General features: G+C 38.7%; 1 non-coding gene across 1 annotated transcript; it reads left to right on the top strand.

Annotated features, from left to right (window-relative positions):
* The first annotated feature begins 2,029 nt into the window (after window positions 1–2,029).
* Window positions 2,030–2,097, top strand: LOC140601988 (small nucleolar RNA SNORD52). The gene has a single exon (XR_012005042.1). It is a non-coding gene; the product is annotated as a small nucleolar RNA SNORD52 (small nucleolar RNA).
* The last annotated feature ends 16,600 nt before the right edge of the window (window positions 2,098–18,697 follow it).

Raw genomic sequence — 18,697 nt, 5'->3', positions numbered from 1 at the left:
TGTGCACTTCTTAGAGAATCCCTTTAGAATAAACATCTGGAAATGGAATTGCAGAGCCAAAGAGGATGCTCATTTTTAATTTCATTACTTACTATTGCCAATTCTCTTTCCAAAGTAGACGAAGCGCTTTACATTTTCCCCAGCAGTGTGTGAGTGTTTGTGTAAAAATTACCACTAGCTCTGGTAATGTTTGAAATGAGACCATTTAATTTTTGCTCACGAAATGGAAATGGATTTGCATCTTCTTATTTTGATTACTAGCAGCATTCATTCTCAAGTTCATTGCATTTCAGGGTGCCTTTTCTGGAAATGCCTATTCACATTTCTGCCCTATTTCTCAATTAGGTTTTCAAGCCCACTAGACCACAGACCCGACCCACGGGAGCAGTCCTTGCAGTTAGTTTCAAATGTCAAGGGTGACTTCCTCCAACAGGCTGCGTCAAAAGCCCAAGAGTGCTCTCGCCCTTTCATCCTAAGCAAGGAACAAAGAGTGCTCCTTTCAGGTTTTAGTTTCTTTCTGCTGCTCTCCTCTTATCTTTTTCCAACACTCCCACCAAGTCCATTTCTGACTTATTCCAGGAAGGCTGTCCAGACAGATCTCATCCACAAAGACCCTTCCTTCCTCTGAAAACCTACCTCCACTAATTTCAGCATCTGCTGTGCTTGGTACAGTCTAGAACTGTCCCCCTCAGATCAACTCGAAGTCCCTGGAGTCCAGGGCAGGGGAGTGCTGCAGAGCTTGCAAGCAGACATACAGGCTCTGCCTTTACCAGTGTGTGATCTTGGACAAGACTCTTGACATCGTTTCCTCATCTGTACAGTAAAAATAGTAACACCAGCCTCAAAGGAATATTGTGAAAATTAATGCCTTTGCACCTTCAGCAGAATACTTGACTTAATAATCACTCCAAAAATCTTTGTCATTTCCATTATTATTGTGACTTTGTGTTTCCTTCCATGCTTGTGTAACACTAGGTCCTGGAGGGAGTATACGGACATTCACTTTCTTTCTGTTACCTCCTGCCCATCTGCCCATTTGCCCTAAAATTTGGGCAGTGCGGTAGCAGTAGATAGGGAATAGGCTTGAGGGTGGTGCTTACAGGTCTCAGGTAACACATGGGATCCATTTCACAGTAAAACTAAGATGGGGCTCCCACTGCCTGCGGCTCCCATATGAAATATTTTTTAGCTTGGGGGGCCCCCGGCTATGAATAGCTCAGTTCTTGACTGCAACTCCAACCGAGCCAAGTCTATGAAGCATGTTTTTCCTTCGTCAGTTTATCAAGATCAAAAGCTTCTGAAAGTACGAGGCCTTCATGAGATTATTTGCTTTGTAACAATAAGAATCTCATGTATTTGTACAGTACATTTACAATGTGCAAGGTACTTGCACATCTAGGGTGTCACACAGTCTCCAAAATAATGCTTGAAGATAGTCGGGGATCATTAACCCCGTGTTACAGATGAATCAGGGGTGGATAACTTGCTCCAGTCCATAAAACTGAGAGGGGACAGAACAGGGCTTGGATTCAGGGCTCTTAAATCTGAATGCTTATTGATATAGCTAATATTCAGAGTCTTTACTGTGTGCCATGCCCTCCATTGAGTATTTTACTTATGTCCCACTTATACTCATTTTGCATGCCAACGAGATAAGCTTAGAGAGCTGACGTAACTGAGCCCTAGCACACAGTTAGGGACAGTAGAGCTGAGACTGAAACCTAGCTTTCTGGTTCTAGAACCACTGCTTTAACCCACATGCTGGGCAGCTTCCAAATACCAAGGTGATGAGGCATCAGAAGGCGGGAGGGCACCTCACCTCAGGCCCTCTAGGCTGAGGTGACCCTAATGGTCAGTTGTCATTGAGCAGCGTCCCCCATTGTCACCCCTTAACTCCCACCTGGCCACCTCCCTACTCCTTGGACTAGGTACTCTGTAGATGCTGGCTCTTGGGGAACATTTAGCTCACTGAGGATAGAGACCTAGGCCTGAGGAAAAAGAGGACAATTTTATTTTTAAGATTTCATTTGAGAATGATGATTTCTCAGGCTAGAGTCTCTGACACTGGTCTTGATGACAAAAATTAAGTTCTGACTCATTTGGAGAAGGGCAGCCCGGGTGGCTCAGCGGTTTAGCACTGCCTTCTGCCCAGGGTGTGATCCTGGAGACCCGGGATCAAGTCCCACATCGGGCTCCCTGCATGGAGCCTGCTTCTCCCTCTGCCTGTGTCTCTGCCCCTCTGTGTGTGTGTGTGTCTCTCATGAATAAATAAACAAAATAAAAAAGATTTTATTTATTTATTTGAGAGAGAAAGAAACATGTATGAGAGAGCACAAGCAGTGGAGAGGGGCAGAGAGAGAAGCAACCTCTCCACTGAGCAGGAAGCCCGACACAGGGCTTGATCTCAGGACCCCCGGGGATCATGACCTGAGCCAAAGTCAGATGTTTAACCGACTGAGCCACCCAGGTGCCCCAGGAGGATACATTTTGACCATAATTATGCCAACCTGGGCATAGAACTGTCATTCAGATGCAGGCTTCCTTGTCCCACAAAAAACTACTTTGAAGGAGAACATTGGGGAGATTTTGAATGTGTGATTTAATTAAGTGATCTGCATAATGATGTTCTTTTCAATGAAATAAATTGTAAGACATCATTTGGGTATAAAGGAAAGTAAGAAAAATGTGTGAATGATAAAGCAAAGAGAGTTCTTAAAAGTGCCACAAAACCCATTCTCCCAGGAATTAAGGTGGGCTGGGTTGGGCTAGACTGGCCTAGAGACCTTTCACACACACACACACACACACACACACACACACACACACCCTGGGCATGAACTCTTCATTAGCTAACACCCTGGTCAGAGGACGAGGCAGGACAGGGCCACAGGGACATGGACCTTGCTAAGTATGGAGAATCCGAATGTAGACTCTCAATCCATGTCCTCACGTTCATGGACTTCAGGCCTTCCTTGTTCAGCAGAGTCCATGAGAGTTCTGACTCCAGTGTCAGAGGGAGCCAGAGTCACATGTACTCAGAGCTATCGTGTCTGCTCAAAATCCTGCAGTGGCTCCCCACTTCTCTTAGCAGAAACCTAACTCCTTAAAAGTGTCTGTCTGGTGTGACCTCTTTGATCATCCTTGCCCCTTGTGCACTTTTTAGGAGCTACAATGTCCTCTTGGCTGTTCTTCCTCAAACGATGCTGGACACAGTCCCCACTTTATGACCTTTGAATGCTCTTCCCTCCATCTCAACTGGCTCCTTCACCTCCTTCTGTGTCTTTGCCTAAATGTCACCCTTTCACAAGACATGCCCTGGGAGTTTTATAATTATTACTATTTCTGCAGGCCCTCCTTTATCCTCTCCAGGTTTTTCCTACCACCTTATTAGTTTATAATTGATTTATTTATAGTATTCATATAATTTTATTCTTTACTGATGTCCTTCTCAACTAGAATTCAAGTTTCATTAAGGTAGAGTCTTTGTTTTGTTCATTGATCGATTCCAAGTTCCTGGCATGGTGCTTAACATATAGTCAGAAATAATGGTTGAAAAATGTAATGAATGAATAAATAATGCATGGAAGCCAGGTAACTAACCTCTCCAAATCTGCTTTCTCTTCTCCGAGTAGGAATAACCATAATATGTGATGAGAAGCTACATGGTATTGCTTCTATGTGCAATAAGACAGCTCCTCCTTCTCATGTTAAAGCCTTTCCACGTGGTTTAGATGGCAGTGACCACAAGCCTGACATTGTCACTTAGGCTAGCCTGGCTCACTGGGGGACACTACCCCCCTGACTATGGTGGTACACAGAGGTGGGCATGTGTTTCAAGCAGGGCCAGACTATGAGATTAGATCAGTGTGCTTTAGGGGAGGGGCAGTTTGGAGGAACCCAAGCTGGCAGGGCCTTGGGGGTTGGAGGCTGTCATCCTGCAAACAAGGGTAGGCAGCTTGCCCAAGGATGAAGCCCAGCAGAGGCAGGTAGAGCAGAGCCCAGGGCCTCAAGAAAAATCAGGTTTTGTGTTCTCTCTGTTAGTAATGACTGGCTGAGGGTCAGTAGAAGCAAACAAAACCTATACAATGGACCCCAAAACTAACATGGAGATAGGAACTGAGGAGCCAGAAAGGAAGAATTCCTCTGTCCAGGATGCCATCTTTCAATTTTAGCTTGTCAAACTCCTACTCAGCCTTCAAAACCTCACTGGAGAATGTATTCATCTCCTAGCTCTCCCAGGCTGAACTGATCACGATTCCCTTGTGCCCCATGATACCAGATTTAGACCTTATCACACTCGTATCACTATTAATTACAGTTATCCATTATATTGGTCTGCTAGAGCTGCCATAACAAAATACCACAAACTAGGTGGCTTGAATAATAGGAGCTTATTTTCTCACCGTTCTGGAGGCTAGGAGTCCAAGATCAAGGTATCAGCGGGCTTGGTTTCTTCAGAAGCCTTTTGCCTTGGCTCGCAGATGGTTGCCCTCGCTGTGTGTCCTCACGGCAATCCCTCTGCCTATGGTGCCTGTCCTGACCTACTCTTTTTTGGGGACACCAATCATATAGGATTAGGAAACACTCATATGGTCTCATTTTACCTTAATGACCTCATTAAAGGCCCTGTCTCAAATAGATTCATGTTCTAAGGTACTGGGGGGTTAGGATTTCAACATATGAGTTTGGGTGGGAGAGACACGATTCAGCCCATAACATCCAACTACCTGCTTACTTCCTCCAACCTCACTGAAATCACAAGGAAGCTGCTGTGTAAATGTTGGATGGACAGTGGAATGAAAGAATGAATGAGTGAGTGGAAAACATTGTATTTCCCTGGGCAAACAGACCTTTCATTCAGAGGCAATAGCCACCCCCCTGGTCTCTCCTCTGGTGGGTCCGAGAAGATCCTTGTGACTTCAGGGAAGTCCAACAGGGAAAGAATTCTGCCTGGGGTTATCAGAGTTCCTTTGGCCTTGTTTCAGGTGAGGGCAGTGCTGTCAGGATGCTTGTATTGGGATGCCCAAGAATCAGATTAATTATTTTAATCCATTTAAAGTCTTCCTCACCTCCGCTCTCTTGCTCTATTCCAGCATCCAATAAATCTCCCTGAGCTGTCCGTACTCCTTCCAAAGTTGCTATCACTTCTGACTAGCTGTAGCTTGGTCTGGGAGCTTCAACCTTTAACTGGTTTGTCTGCACCATGTCCTCCGCTTCAATTACCTCGCCCTTGTGATCTGAAATATCTGAAATACAGAGCTAGCTGTGACATTCACCTGCTACAAAACCCCAACGATGCCTCACAGTAAAAGCCTATGTCACTTTTCTGTCCCTCAGATGCCATTCACACATTTGTGAACCTTGCCTCATCCATCTCTCTCATACTCCGTAGGGTCCACACTCCTGCTACGCCATGGCCAAGGACCTCAGCCTGTACTTCCACTGTTGTGACCCCCTTCTGTTCCTTCTTCCCCAGGGAACACACCCTTCCCAGGCCAATGCAAAACCACATGCTTCACTAAAGCTTTCCCACTCACTGTTCATTGTCCTGTGGGCTCTTTATCACAGATCCAATCGCTTAGTGTTTAGCTCCTTGGTATGCATGTATTTATCTATACCTGCTGGACTGGGAGTATCTTGATGGGCAGAAATTGGTCTTATTCATCAATGTATTGCCAGCACCCCGCACAGTACCTGGAATTTAATAGGTACTTAGAAACAGTAAGATTTTTCTGGATGCCTAATATGTGCCAGGTATAGAGATGCACGTGGGTCTGCCTAGAGACAGACATGACTTACAGTAGTGTGTTCAGCACCCGAAAGCACATGGGGGTGGGGAAGGCTTCCTGTTGAGGTGGCATGTGATCTGGGGTTCATCACACGGCTAGTGATTTTATGAAGGAAGTGAAAAACAATCCCTTGCCCGTGGAGGGTGAAAACAAGGGGAAGCATTCCCAGCAGAAGTAAGTGACCCAGTTGGAGAAAACGAAGAAGCAGCCAAAAAAGCTTCAAGAATACTGAGTGCCTGAAGTTAGCTAAGAAGTAAGTATCGTTTGCTGAAAGTTTTCATGCTGAAGTGAAGGTCCTTGGCTTGCAATGCAGGTCACCTGTTTTCATGAACTTCCAGATAGCAGAATAAAAGGCGATGGCCCACATATGGGATGACTTACATTGGTGCGAGGGAATGTGTGTGTCACTCTGATCAGGGGTGGTACGTGCTGTGTTATTAGGCCCAGGCTGAGGCCACAGTACAGCCATAAATCAAGAAGCGGGTGTTTAAAAAACAGTGGAAGTGTTAAGGAAACATGAAGTGGCTGACCTGTGGGGCTGGCTGTTACTCCCTACAAGAATTTCGATGACTAATGATGTGGATAAATAAGTACTTAACTTTCTCATAACCACACGTGTAATTTATTTAATTCTGGGGGTATTATGCAGTTCTGGAAGCCCTTTAAGATGATGGTGATCAGTTGAAAAAGATTTCCCACTATTCAGAAAAGGCCAGAACCTTTTTCTCCCAGATTTTTCCCCCCTGGTAACTGGGATTAATGTATGGAAGGATGGGATTCAGGAGTAGCCACTGGCCTTTCTAGTTTAATTTACAGTTTTTGAAGTTCCAGCAGTACATAATAATCATTCAACTGGGTCTTTCAGAGCCTTTAAAAAAAAGTAAAACTCATCGAGAAAGAGGTGAGTCTCACCTTAAGATTTATTGGGTCACATTGACAGAGATTCATGGATCTGCTGAGGGAAAGGCCTAAATGCTCGTGAGGTTGAAGGATGATGGCAGGCAGGGGAAGGCTGAGACTTCCCACCTTGCCATTCATTAGCTGTCACTTCACACCTCCAAGACTCAGTTTCCTCATCTCTAGACGGGGCTAATGAGATAGCCTCACAAGGTCTTACGAAGATTAAAAGGTAAAGTCACATGGTGATTTCCATACAGGATATGTTTCTTGCAGGTGTCTGAAAGTCAGCTATATTTAGGCTGAACAACCAATATAGATGTATTATAAGCAATAGCTGATCCCAGATAATTAGAAATGACAAAATACCTAATTGGGCCTGTTTTGGTATAATCTTAAAAGTAATATTTTTAGTATTGTGTTTATATCCTTTGAGATATATATATATATATATATATATACACACACATATATATATAAAATGTATAACTGAATATACATTATATATATAATGTATAACTGAATACAGAAATAATGAGCTTATGCACAATGAACATATGATTGAGGTTATATGTTGTCTTTCAGCACTCATTTTGCTCTTTATTCAATAAACACCACCAAGAAATTAGTATCCATTACTCGATGATTTAATCTCAAATGTGTTACTATTCTGATTTATGTTGATTTATTTCTTCCCTTTCAAAGACTTTTTCAAGCAATTTTTAAATAATATCGATAAAATGCAGTCCATATCCAAGTAAGTTCTCAAAATTCTTCCAATACCCAACCTTGTTTCCCACACCTCTTTATATGAAGTAAGCACTCTACAGTAAGCCATTTGCATGTGTATCTCTAGTTCAGAATCTTCTTCCCAGGGAAACTTTCTTGTGATGTATGAAAGACATATAAAATGGTATTTTGGGGTAGACAGAAATTAAGGAATGTTAACATAGATGGATTATAAATTTTAAAGACAGAGTCTGTAATACCTGTGTTCATTCTATGTATCCTTAAATAAAAATAATATGAGTTTTAATTTTCAGAATACTATAATTTAGGTTACCCTAGTCAGAGTAGTAGATTATCACAGAAAAAATATCAGATTTGTCAGAAGGGCTAATGTGGATCATTATTTATAAACTAGAAATTCTGTTTCAAATATTTACATGTCTGCAGAAGACAAACTCTAAATGAAATATGGTGATCGTTAGATATGTCAATTATTTGTATGTTTGGAAACAATTTCTCTTGACCAGGTGAAACACTGCATTGCATGTTCATTTGCTTGATATGCTTCATCCTCAGAGAATGTGAAAGCAATTCATTTCATCTTCAAACATGCTATTTCCAAAGTTCAATTAATTAAGTCTAAATAATGAGGTTTTATTTCATTTACAATTACTTTAGAAAAAAGATGCATTTCTAGGTTCCAAACATAACTTAGAAATAGTTTTGATAATATTAAAACTATCTTGTAAACCTCTGAAAACTAACCTTATTTCTAAATTCAATTACTTTCCTTTTTTACTTCTTATTTAAAAAATAATATATATATACCAAACAAATCATAGCACATATGCAAAAAGTTAAAAGTGCCTGTACCCAACCACTCGAGAGATAGAACATTCCCAGCACCCCAGATACCTAGATCACAAGTTTCTCCCTCCTTCTTATAGTTATTCATTATCCTGCCTTCTGTGATGCTCACTGTCTTAGTTTGCTGTATTGTTTTACCACTTACATATGTGTTTTGAAGATCACAGATGATTATCAATGATTTGAAACTCCTCCCACTGAAAGGCAGGATTTAGACTGTCCTCCCCTTGAATCTGATGGGATCTACCATTAGTGTAACTAATAATAGGATCTGACAAAAAGTAATGCTATGCTATGCTATGCAGATTTCCCCAACGAGGCCTTAGGAAACAGCAGCTGCCACTTGAAATCCAGATGCCATGCTATAAGAAGTCCAAAACCTCACATGGACAGGTCCACAAGGAGAAGAACCATCCCCCCACCCACCCCCCAACAGTCCTGCCTGAGCAATCAGCTGACAGCCAGGACCAAGTATCCAGCCATGTGAATGAGTTCTCTTGGAACCGGATCTTCCATTTCAGGCAAGTTGCCCAATGGGAATAGCTACATAATTTTCAGGGCCCAGTGCAACTGAAAATTCAGAGACCCGTGTTCTTAAAGTAGGAGAAAAACTTTCTTTTATTTATGACCTCTTGGTTGACCTGTTATAGATTTTTGTTATTGTTGTTTGCTATTTAGTATCATGTACCCTTTGGCACAGGGATAGATACCAAGTGAGTGCAGACCCCCAAAGGTACCTGGGCACTTTGCAGAGATAAGGATGGTTCAAGTGGGTGCCTGATGGAGGCAGGAGCCAGACAGTTAGGAATCCTCCTTGGGGTGCTGGGATGTGGCAGAGGCTAACCTACATTCAACCCAGGCTCCAGCCCTTTATTGCACGTTTCATTGTCTTATCAGATTTCACTTACAAAACACAAATTCAAAGATAGAAGTTGAAGAAAGAGACTACAGAGTATTAAAACCTAAGCATGGGTCCTCTTATGAGCATGAGGCCCTCTGTATAGACATGTACTACACACTCCAAAACCAATGTGTGTTCCAGCTACTGCCAAGAGGAAAAATAGTGAGCCCCCACCCCAACGCATGCAGAGCTCAGTCCCAAATAGCTGACGCAAGAGCAAAATGCATGGTTGATATTATTTTAAGTAACTTGAGTTCTAGAGTACTGTGTTTCACAGCAATGGGGAGGCAGAAGAAGTTTTGATACCTGTTAGTGGAATGGCATAAAATTAAATAAATATAAAGATGCCATGGTTTTGGGACTAGATAGCAGACAGAACATTGGAAGAGTCTCACAGAGATCATTAGTGAAAGCAGGAAAGATCTTAAAGAATATTCTTCCAGTAAGGGCTTTAAGGGCTCTAAGTGACATTTTTATTTTTTTATTTATTTGTGCCTTCTCTACAAAAGGTAGGCCAATTTTATAAACATTTTCAAAGAACCAACATTGTTGATTTTCTCTATTACAAATTTATTTTCTATTTCATTAATGTCTGCTGTTTAAGTTTTTTTTCACTTTTCTTGAGCCAATATTTGCTCTACTTTCTTCAACCTCCAGAAATGAATGTATAGCTGATTGATTCCCAATTATTCTCTATTTTTTTTTATTCTCTATTTTTCATATATTCCTTGAGACTATTATTTTATTTTTATTTTTTCAAAATATTTAAAAAATTCTATGTTGATTTCTCAGTTGACCCACTGATAATTTAAAAGTATATTTCTTAATTTTGAAACATAAAAGAATTTCTTTTTTTTTACATATGATTATGTATGAGAATGTCTTTATTCTATGAAATTACTAGTTTGAAATGATTTCAAAACATTTTTAAAAGAGAAAGAAAATGGGCTTAGAGTTGGTACATGATTTCCATGGTCTTATAGGATTTAATGTCAAAGACTACCCAATATTCTTGCCAAAACAATACACTGTCTTGAAGTGACTCCCTTTCTTTTTTCTTTTTAAAATTTAATTAGGTTCCTTTTCTTACATTAGATGACTTATTTAATCTCAGTTTATATTTTCACTGAGAAGACATGAATCTATATACAAATTGAAGTTTTTCAAGTTATCAGTTCTCTCTTATACAAGATGGGAATAATAGAAATCTGCTGGCTTCATACATCCTATATGATTTATTCAAGTGAGCGATCTAAGAATTTTTAGTAAATTATTGTATTGATGATCTCCTGGCAAGCTTGTCTGATGCTATAAAATCTGAAAAAAATGTTTCTGAACTCTGAGTAGAAATCTGGTATTGGTGGCAAGGGACTGTATGACTCCATGACTACACTCTCCTAGAAATATTAACAAATTTTTGTTGAAGTACCCCACCCATCACATGGGGTATGTTAACCTTAAGGCATGTTAGTCTTTCAGTAGATTTAAGGGCAATTAAACTCAATATGTGGTTTCTTTTTTTTCTTTTAAATATAGATGTAAATTTTACTTTATTTCTGGTTGTTATTTAGTCCCTGTTGTTTATCTTAACTGCATTGTGATTGGGGAATACATTTTATATGATCTCAAATTTATGAGATATGTTGAAACTTGCTTTATACCCCAATATAAAATCACTTTGAAATTTTTCTGTATCTGCTTGAAAGTTCATGTATTCTTCAGCTATTGAGCGCAGTGTTTTGCAGCTGTCCATTAAATAAACTTTGTTAATCAAATTATTGTTCAAATCTCCTGCAAGTTCATTGACATTTGGTCAGCTTTCTGTATTAGCTACTGAGCAATATATGTTAAAAACAAAACAAACAAATAATCAAAACACGATGACAGTAGATAATGCTTTTCTGCTTTTTGCTTTGTGTATTTTGAGGCTCTATAATTTTAAATTTTTATACAATTAGGTTCATGCAATGTTTGAAAAAAACCGTCATAACCTCCTGGTGAATTAAAACTATTATTTTGAAGTGACCTTCTTTATCTATAATAAGGTTTTTTGGCTTACATTTTACTTCATCTTAATAATGTCAATTTTCATCTGGTGACTCTTTTCCTTTGATGCATCTTTTTCCTTTCTTTTGCTCAATATCCTCATACTTACATTTAAGATATATCTCTTGAAACAATGCACAACTGCATTTAAAAGAAAACAGTCTAAAAATCTTTGTTACAGGAGTATTTAATCATTTACATTTACTATAACTATACATTTTGGTTTAATTCTACTATATTATTTTGTGTCCTGTATTTGTCTCACATTTTCTACTCTTTCTCTTATTTCTTATCTTCTTTTAAAAAGATTATTTTTAAAAACTTTGTGTTTATTTAGATAATCTTTATCTGCAACATGGTGCAAAACTCAGAACCCCGAGATCAAGAGTCTCATGCTCTTCCAACTGAGCCAGCCAGGCACTCCTAGGAAGATGATTTTTATTCTATTGTGCTTTTTTTTTTTCTGCTGTATTAGTTTGGAGACTATACCTTTTAAAAATTACTTCAGTAATTACCCTCTAGTACACCATGCATCCAATCTTGACTTTTTAATCCTACTCCTGGATAATGGAAAACCTTTAGAATACTTTAACTCAGCTCACTGCTTCCCGATTTCTACTTAAATCTTACCAGGTATATTAAGTCTATTCTTTCACATTATTATCTTTATACAATAAATGTTCATAGGATTCTTATTTTCTAATATAATTATCCATTATATATTTCATATTTTCTTTGGTCTTATCTCCTCAGGACTTCCATCTGGAATTACTTTTCTTATGACTGAAGTGAATTGTTTAGAATGTCCTCTGATGGGGTTCAGCTGTGGCGGGTTCTCTCCATTCTGGTATGTTTATGTTCACATTTTTATTTTACACCCATTCTGGATATATACTTTGATTGAGTATGGAATTCTGGGTTGGCAGTTAGTTTCATTCAGTCCATTACTACCTTTCACATGTGTATATATTTCAGATGTGGCCTTTTCAGATTGACTTCTTTCACTTAACAATATGCACTGAAGATCCTTCCGTGTCTTCTCGTGTCTTGAGATCTCATTTATTTTTAGTGCTGAGTAACATTACATTGTTTGGATGTACCACAGTTTACTTAACTAATTACCTACTGAAGTACATTGGTTGCTTCAAAGTTTTGGCACTCAGGAGTAAGGCTGCTCTAAATATCTGTGTGCAGTTTGTTGTATAAATGTTAGTTTACACTGTGTGCCTTTTGTAATACTCCTTTTAGAATTAGGCTTATTGAAGTTGTAGATTATTGTTTTTCATCAGTTCTGGAAAATTCTCTGTCACTATCTCTTCAAATATTGTCTGTATTCCTATTGTCTCTTTGTCTTCTTTCTATAATTCCAATAAAAAATATATATTTTTTTTGAGAGAGAGAGAGAGAAAGCAGGTGAGGGGAGGGGCAGAGACAGAGAGGAGAAAGACTGAAGTGGGCTCCACACTCAGCACAGAGCCTAATGCAAGATTCTGAGCTGAAACCAAGAGTTGGATGCTTAATTAACTGAGCCACCCGGGCTCCCTTAAAAATATATTACTTTCTATCTACCACATATCTTGATCTTTCCCCTAAAATGTCCATCCTTATGTCTCCTTTTGCAGCATTCCACATTATTTCTCCTGATCCGTCTCTTTAGTTTATTACTTCTCTCTTCCACTGTGTTCAATCAGCAGCCAAATCCACCCTCTGAATTTTGCATCTGTTATAATTTCGTTATAAATTATACTTGTTGGGATCCCTGGGTGGCGCAGCGGTTTGGCGCCTGCCTTTGGCCCAGGGTGCGATCCTGGAGACCCGGGATCGAATCCCACATCGGGCTCCCGGTGCATGGAGCCTGCTTCTCCCTCTGCCTGTGTCTCTGCGCCTCTCTCTCTCTCTGTGACTATCATAAATAAATAAAAATTAAAAAAAATTGATTTGTTATGATTTGCTATAAATTATATAAATAAGCTCATTTCTAGAAGAGTTATATAGTTCTAAAGGTTTTCACTTCCGTAGTTTCTCTCTGATGAAATTTTCAAACTCATTTTTATTTCTCTAAGAATAGTATGTATAATTATTATATCATCTATGTCTGATAATTCCTGTATCTGCAATTCTTGGATCAATGCTGCTGATTCCTACTCATGGTCCTGTGTGTGTACCTTAGCTATTCATTGACTTTGAAAAAATATTTATGGAGGTTGTCCAAGCCCTCTGATGAAGGCCCTTCATCAGAAGAGGATTTAGGTTTCTTTCTGCTGGTCATCTAGGGTACTGACTGCCAGTCCTTAAGTGACATTAGACCAAAATGATGGTTTGAGGTTTTTTTGGAGTGCTCTGGTGAAATCAACACACATTTCTGCCTGAGGGCCAGGACTTAGCCTTTCTTCCAGAGATGGGTTTTCTCTTCTTTCATATGTTCCCTTTTCTGCTCAAAGTGAAGACAACTTCCCTGTTCCATGGGAAAGTTGGGAGTATAATTCGGCACTAATTTTTGTTCATACTTACCATGAGTGTGGAGTCCTTCAGAATCCCAGGTTGATGCGTATTTGTGTAAGTGTGTACCAGATTCCAGATTTTGTGCAGGATTCCCTTCTACCCTTCTTCAAGTTCTGGACAGTCAAAACAAAACTTCACATTCACCATTGTTTCTGCTAAGGATACAAACGTCCTCTGGGCAAAAGCAATTTTGCCTGCTCTCTTAACTTCTAGGATTCTTACTTCATATTCGCCTCATTTTAATCAAAAAATCTCTCACCATCTTGTTCACATATTTGTTCTATTTTTATCCAGAATTGTCAGTTGTCCTTGAGGAAGTATTGGTCTAAGGAGGCTTGCCTGTCATTTTCAGAAGCCAAAGTGCCCTCAAGTATTTTTTTTTTTTTTGAAAATGAAACAGAATAAGTATTTTCCTTGTCACCTCTTACTTTATTCAGAAAATTTTACATGAACTAATATTGATATGTCAAGTGTGCTATCAATTGCAAAGTGGGAAAACTATTCTAAGTATTTGGACCCTTTAGAGGGTTTTCACTAATAGGATATGTATAATCTCTGAATTTTCAGCAGATGTTGGAGAGTTAAAACTGCTTTATTTCAAAAGAAATAGATGCGTTTATTATAAAGTACAGTAATACAGCTCTTTTGATCATTGTATTATGATTTAACTCAGACATTTCATTGTTTGTGCAATTTCTGCAAACCCATGAAAGATGATATATATCCCTTTGGCAGGAATCCAACAGTCTGGATGGGGCACTGGGTTTTTTTTAACCACCCTGATAAATAATTTACACTTAGGGATATTATGCAGAAACCTTTTCAATTAACTTGTGTTGACAGAGAAACTAAATATAGTAGTCAATGAAAAAAAAATTAACACATTCTTGACCTATCATGCAGAAATAACCTTATTTAAAATATTATCTATTCTAGAAAATGAATATATTAAATGGACAGACTGGGAAAAATAATTATTACAAATATGAAAATGCAGTATTGTGGTTTGAGAGTAAATTTAAAATTTTCTAGGTCCATTATTTTAGTTCACTAAAAGAAGTGTACACTGGTAGGAAGAAGCCAAAGCCTCTACAATCTGAAAAAATTTGGTTCAAATGCTAGTTTCATTACTTTCCAGGCAAGCCACTTAGATTTTCTGAAACTCTCTTACCTTACCTGCAAATTAGGACTTAGACTACCTCGCAGGTTGTTACAAGGATTAGAGATAATATATGTGAAATATTTCACATAAATAATTATTCTAGAAGGAACTTTCTCTAATGAGTTTAATCACATCTCCTAATTTGTCCTATGAATTGACAATCCATGGGTTCAGGGATTTGCAAGAATGGTGCCATATTTTAAAGGGAAAATAAACCCTCTCTATTTTTTTCATGCATACATACTTATTTAAAAATTAATTATGAGCCACAATAAATACATACTGGTTGTGGCAGAATTAATTGTGTTGGTTTTGGCAAATCCATTCTCATCACCCAAAGGAAGACTACCTACTGGAATCCACAGGAATCTGCAGAAAGAACTGGAAGGCACTAGTCAATAATTTGAATGAACTATATAGATGTTTCCAGGGTAATTTGTGGCAAGATTAATTTTTTTTTCTTGGTCTCTGAGCTTTCTTTTGTTGACATTCTAGTTTCCCTCCTATGAAGTCCCAATTATTATTGACTATAGTTGTCCAAAATGATGTTATACTTACTCAAGGCTCTTTCATACATATCATTCCCTGTTTTAAGGAAGTGTACAGAACAATCCAGAACAGAGTGTACAGAACAATCCAGCGTTACTGTCACAAGCCAAAAGCCCCCTTGATTCCCTGTGAAGGTTGAATTTATTTTCCAGGGTGTAGGAAGAGACTATCTGCCAGGCCAGTTAAATCGGCTCCATCTACCCTGGCCATCATTAGGGTGATAGACACCTTAGTTTTCTGTCATTAAATAACTAATTAAATAATCAACCTAATATCTTGTGAATAATTAATATATTATAGCCCCATGCCAGATGTTAGCAGGAAGCAGAAAATGTTCCAACATGTTCCTTGCCTTCAATGCACTATAGTCTCATTCTTAAATACTCACATCTAGCCTTTGAATCCCCTCTTACCTTTACCTCTCTGATTTGATTTGCAGCAGATAAATAGAAATAAATATTCCTAGGGTAGCCAGGGTTTCGGTTATGAATGTCTTTCTAATCCATTCACACTGCTCGAAACACTTATGCAGGATTATCCATCACACGTCATTCTACAATCTTAATCAAATTGCCTGCTGAAGGAAGCCTAGTATTTATTACATTTTTCCTAAATGGAAAACAGCTGTGATAAATTAATCTGTTCACCAGAAATCTTATATTAGGAAAGATTCGCAGATACTCTCTCACATGTCAGCCTTTCCAACTATGAATAATATATTCCTCTACCCCTACCTGTGTCTCTGAGTGTGGCTAATTGACTTGGCTCCTTTTACTTCTCTGTGGGGTATAACAGAGGTGAAATGTTTCCTGAGGCAGACTAGCAATATTTAGGTGATAAACACATATTTAAAAAAGAGAAAAGAAAATGTCACTCAGAAGGTGGCGTAGTCAGCAACAACAGAACACATCCTTACAAGGCTCACTTCAAGAGCCATGGCCATCCAGAGCATAAAAGCTCCTGCTTATGGATTCACCTAATATGGGTATCACTGCTAATGTCACCAGACATCCAAACTCCAACAGAATTGACTCCTTTCTTCTCAGTCTATAATAACTAATCAAATTTCTGGTTATAATTTGGTTCCACAGATAGATCTCCTCATTGGGATACTATGTGCTACCCAAATTCCTTTGGTAGATTTCCAGTTCCTTTGGTAATTTCACATTGTCAGCTGACATTTTGGTTAGTACAAATACATAAAGCTGCTAAGCTAGGGCACAAGCATTGTACCTTACAATGATTTCACCAAAGAAATTCCATGATGGCTGCATCTCTTTCATCAGCCCCCATCCCTTTCAATCTGTAACACTCCATTTCTTTGTGTCTTCTGTGTCATTGCTTGCTCATTTGCAAGATGCTTTTTATATTGAAACTTTATGCTTCTCTCTGGTCAGTAATCTTATTAATCTGCTTTTTTTGTTTTGTTTTATTGTTGTTGTTGTTTTAAATAGGAAACAGAATCCTCACAGATATTTTAAGGAGAAAGGGATAGAATATAATAAAGTAGGTAAGTTGGTACCTACAAAATAATGAGAAGGGCTGAAAGAGATTACAGTAATATGAATGAATCCTGAAATACTGTAGAACAGACCTGTAAGAGGAAGCTGCTACTTCTGCCATGGTCAGGAAGGTGGGAACCTAGAGGATGCTTATAAATACTTAGTTATAAGATACCAAACTGATTCTGGGATCAGGAAACCAGAATCAGGATACTGCTACTATTGCAGCCCCCTCTTAACACCCTTTGAAAAGTGAGAAGACACAGAACAAAAGGTCTACCTCAATTGCCTCTTGTTATCAAAAAAGCAAAACAAAAGAACAAAAACAAAACTGAATAAAAAGAAACAACAGTAATAGTATTTTTCTCATAGTCCTGAAAACAGGACTATGAGAAAATAGCCAAAAAAGGTAGGAAGAAGCCCTCCTTTTTAATCCTCCCCACAAAAATCTCATGCTGGGGGCACCTATTTGTTGGAAACTGGTTTTCATCCAGACTGTGTGCTACGTAGTTCTTTGTTTTCATTTTTAGGAAAGAAAACTGAATGCCAGTCGAACATATGTAAGATATTTCTGGCTTTATTTGTCTTCTTGTGTTCCTATAAACTTAATACAGGGTATATTGAAGTTACCTTGTTTTGCACATGAGCAGTTACTGTTGTTCACATGCAATCACTTAATGCATGTGTATGCATCCGTAGATATGATAAGAATTGTGTACTGGAACTAGTCATAAATTATATTCAGTGTAATGTACTGAGTGAGATCCTACATCTTTCCTTTCCCCAGAGGCTACAGTGAAGGATTGAGTACATGATGTATGTATCTTTGAATGTCCCATTATCACACATAATGCAATAAATAAATAAATAAATAAATAAATAAATAAATAACAAGACAAATCCCCGCTGAAAAGAAGAGTACACTCATTTGACTTCTTACATTTCACGTTTACTCTAATGAGATATAGACCTCTGAATCTGCTGTCCTTTCCATTCTACTCTGCTTCATACTTTTATAGTTTAGCTATAGTAATTTCCTTGTAGCTTCAATTATTTCTTTTAAGATATTCCAAAATGGTTATCTTCCTCTTTTCCGGGTCACAAAGAGAGCTATAGATTTTAAAATGTGTGTTCAGAGAAGAATGAAAAGTATACATCCAAGCCTTCTCCACCCTCTTGCAAAAGGCTCCCCAACTTCATTTATCTATAGGATGGGTCTTGATAGCTTTGTGTGAGCTTTTTAAAGTTCAGCCAAGCCAGCTGCATGATCAACACAAAGACAATAGCTCCCACACACGGGGCTACATGGATTAAAGAACCCGATCCATCAGTAAATCTGCCAGATGGCAGTGGAAGAAAGCTTGTAACTCTCTCACTTTCATTTCAACAGCAGCAAACAATGTTCAATGTTTAAAATAAACTCTTCCAGATGAGCTAAAGATAAACTCTGAGGTGGGTGGACTTGAGCTTGCTAGGCTGCAGCTCTGAAGTGTTTGATTACATTAACACAAAACCCCTGGGTAGAACCCGCTTCTGTCAACAGAATGCTCAGACTCCTCAGACTCCGACACCTACTACATGAAGCCATTTCCTGTGCTTTCATGGGTTGGTGGCAGAAACTTGCTTTGCTTTTTTCACAAACTAATAATGATTATGTATTTCTTCATGCTCAGCATTTCCTCAAACCATGTGTACAACTTCAAGATATTCCTGAAATGCCAACACTGTATGTAGGTCTGTACAGATAAAGATC

The sequence above is a fragment of the Canis lupus genome, chromosome 12 (assembly GCF_048164855.1).
Source record: "Canis lupus baileyi chromosome 12, mCanLup2.hap1, whole genome shotgun sequence".
In the NCBI taxonomy this organism is placed as follows: Eukaryota; Metazoa; Chordata; class Mammalia; order Carnivora; family Canidae; genus Canis; species Canis lupus.
This window is presented reverse-complemented; position numbering and strand designations above follow the sequence as displayed.